Raw genomic sequence first — 4,365 nt, forward strand, 5'->3', positions numbered from 1 at the left:
TTTACACTCTTTTCATATATATATATATATATATATATATATATATATATATATATATGTGTGTGTGTGTGTGTGTGTGTGTGTGTGTGTGTGTGTGTGTGTGTGTGTGTAATTTTATTCAGTTGAATACACGTTATTGATTGGATGAAATTACCGAAATACGACAACTTTAGCACGAAATCACTTCGTAAATAGAAACTTTTCTCAACACTTTTCTTACCACTAAGAGTAAAAAATGTTTTATATGACACATTCTACCAGTGTCCGAAGTTTGAAAGTGTTTAGTTACAAAAAATGTATTTCTCGATTTGCCGATGAAAGTGAAAAGATCCGTCATTGCTGCTTTGGATAAACGCACATATTATACAAATGTCAACGCATATGAAGACAAAATTAATATGTTGATAAATTCTCGAAAGAATATAAATACTTTTCTAAAAAGTGTAGGAAAAAGTGGGTGTGGCATAAATTCTGTTAGGACATTACAAAGAGAGAAGGAGAAGAGAAAGAAGATGACCACAACAACGATGTCAAATCTACTCGAGTACTCGACTAGAACTGTATTAACTGTAAAATAATGAATAGCAATGTTGACCTTACTGGGCATTAACCTACTGGGTATTGAACTGAGAGAATCAAACAAATATGGGAAGCCATCTTCTATCCAAAGTGTTAATGACCCATCCCCATCTATTTGACTCATTTAGTTTGAACAAATTAATGTAGGATAATAATGTGTTGAAATACCAATAATATTAATCCTTCGCTTATATCACTGTTTGACTTCTTTGAACATATTGTTTGATCGAGCAAGAGTAGAGAAACGTAGTTAGACTGTACCTTGGCTAGTTAATAACAAACAAACCATTAATTGCATTAGGCATGGGTGTACGTTCATTACTGTATCTGATGTTACCTCACATTTGTTTAATTTTTAAAGAATTCATTTAGCTTACTTTAAGACGTATACAAATTTAATTACCAAAGTAATGAGATTAATGTCGATCAATAAACATAAAATTAAACATTGATTTAAAATATTTCATTGTTTATCTGAGAACAGTGTTTTATTTTAGAGATCACATTACACTATATGAAGAAAACAATGTCTGTATTTTATGTCTGTAAAATTAAAATTGATTAACAGGTTTTAATTCCCTTTGAAATACAAGTGTCCAAAACTATGTATCATTAGAGCACTTTTCAATTCGTAAAATTATTTTTTGCAGTATAAAACAAAGTTTTATTATTTCCAGACACATTTTATAGTGTAAATGCTATAAAATGAAAACAAAAGTGAACATAACAGCACTTCCATGCATGTGTGTGTATGTGGATATATACATTCACATATAAGGAAATAATTTATTCTCAAACACAGAATAATGCTAACAGAATAGCAAGAACAAGATAAAATATCCATATTTTGCAGAAAAATTTGCTAGCGGCCAGTCATAAGACTCGAGCCCACATCCCTGTGATTACCGGTCATAGTGCTTTACCATTAAGCTAAACTGCCCACCGGCAAATTAATCAATGATGAAGCACTATGACCGCTGGCAAATTTTTCTGCAACATGGATATTTTATCCTGTTCCTGCTATTCTGTTAGCATTATTCTGCGGTTGTGAATAAATTATTTCCTTATCCGTATCTTTCAATACATCTCAATGCTTCTAAAGCAAACTTTGTTTACTTTCATCGAAATTTGAATTATATATATATATATAAGCGCAAGCACAGTAGGAAACTTGCTTCCCAACCACATGGTTCTGGGTTCAGCCCCACTGCGTGGCACCTTGTCCAGGTGTCTTCGACTACAGTCTCGGACGAAGCAATGCCTTGTGAGTGGATTTATATGTACACTCACACATAGGCGTGTCTTTGTGTCTGTATTTATCCTCCGCTGACACCTCTTGGTGTCTTTATGTCCCTGTAACTTAGCGGTTCGGCGAAAGTGACTAATGGGATAGGAACTTAGCTTTTAAAAAAAGACCTAGGTTTAATTCTTTCGACTAAAAACCTTCTAGACGGTACTGCAACATGGCCGTAATCAAATGACTGCAATAAGGGAAAGAATAAAAGAGTATATATACTCTCTCTGCTTCTGTGTGTGTGTATATATGTAAGGGGGAGAGAGGGAGAGAGAGAGAGAAATAGAGAGAGAGATAAATAGAAATAGAAAGAGATTGTGTGTGTGAGAGAGAGAGAGGGGGCGGGAGGGGGAGGGAGGGGGAGGAAGGGAAGGAGGGAGTCAATCTGTATGACTCAGAGACGAATGTAGTAGTGCTCAAATTATTCGAATTCGTGTCTTTTTGGCCCTGAAGCTATATTTTCCTCGTTTCTTATTTATTTCATCTTTGTTCTTTGTCCATCGTCTTAAATTATATTTATTCATTTTAGTATGTCCACTTCTGTATGGCTTGTTTTCCATGTATTGTTTGTTCTGGGACCTATATTCTCCGCAACTTTCGCGGACACCACCAGCATGGGAAGCCCCTCAGTATTATTAATAGTGCGAAACAGTAATACGATCTGGTTGATAAGAATTAGGGACCTTCTATGTCTGTCTTCCGTCCGTTTGTGCACTCAGTATATGTTATACGTTTTTACTTGTCGTTTGTGTATTTATAATACATTGTTTCATTTATTATGTAACGGAACGCAACATACCCTGGCTTTTATTAACAGTAAGTTATATATAGAGAGAGATAAATTAAATAGAAAGATACTATTGACAATCCAATAACTTATTCATATTATAATATTACATGATATACTATGAATATAATATAACATAGTATATAACATAAATAATTATTAAAAAAAAAGCATAAATTGTTTCGACTTATATATATTTTCTGAAATACATACATAATAACAGTTCCCTTATATATATATATATATATATATATATATATATATATATATATATATATATATATATATATATATATATATATATATATATATGTCACTTCAAGGTCATGGTTTAAAAATAGACAAAATTCCGCGTGAAAGGACGGCTGGATTGTAAAAAATCATTTTTACATGACCCTGAAGTGACATATATATAAGGGAAATTGTTATTATGTATGTATTTCAGAAAATATATACAAGTAGAAACAATTTTTGGCCTTTTATGTTTTTTTAAATAATTGTTTATGTTAGATAATATTATGTTATATTATATTCATAGAATATCATGTAATATTATAATTCAAATATTTATTAGATTGTCAATAGTATCTCTCTACAGTTCTATATTTAAGAGATGAGGAATTATGTACATTATTTACATTCAACGGATATTTGTCCTCATCTTGTTTGTTGTTAACACAACGTTTCAGCTGATATACCCTCCAGTCTTCTTCAAGTGATTCGGGAAATTTCGAAACTGGGTTCTCATTTCTAAGGTATTTTTCGATGTTTTTATTATTATTTTTATTATTATTGCTTGGAAACGAACTCGGAATCTTGGGGTTAGTAGCCCGCACTCCTAACCACTACGCCATATGCCCGTGGGCAATTATGAAGTGAATTTTAGGGCTTATAAATCTAATATTTTTCTATCGTTCCTTAATACCGGTTCCCATATGCTGCTCATAATAGACAGAGAACACCACTGGAAAATACGAAAACTAAAAGAAGCAGGACATATGCTAGGGCACAAGAACCTCCTAAGTAGGTTGCAGACCGAGTGCAGATATAAGCAGCATATAGGAACTGCTGTTAAGGAAGGATAGACAAATATTAGATTTATAAGCTCTAAAATTCACTCCATAATTGCCCACGGGCGTAGTGGTTAAGAGCACGGGCTATTAACTCCAAGATTCTGAGTTCATTTCCAGCATAATAATAATAAAAATAATAATAATAATAATAATAATAATAATAATAATAATAATAATAATAATAATAATAATAATAACATCAAAAAATAACTTAGGAATGAGAACCCAGGTTCGAAATTTCCCCAAGACACCTGAAGAAGGCTGGAGGGTGTATCAGCTGAAACGTGTCAACAACAAACAAGATGAGGACAAATATCCGTCGAATGTAAATAATGTAGTATCTCTCTATTTAATTTATCTTTGTAACTGCATGTTGTTTTCGTATTTCATGTTGTTTACGTTTTGTGGCGTCCTGTACCAAAATATGCGTATATATACATATATATGCGAGTATGTGCATATATATAAATATATATATATATATATATATATATATATATATATATATATATATATATATATATATATATACATATATATATATATATATATATATATATATATATATATATATACATATATATATACATGTCTATACACACATATATATACACATATATATATACATATAT

The sequence above is a fragment of the Octopus bimaculoides genome, chromosome 28, assembly GCF_046866305.1.
Source record: "Octopus bimaculoides isolate indiv1 chromosome 28, ASM4686630v1, whole genome shotgun sequence".
NCBI lineage: Eukaryota > Metazoa > Mollusca > Cephalopoda > Octopoda > Octopodidae > Octopus > Octopus bimaculoides.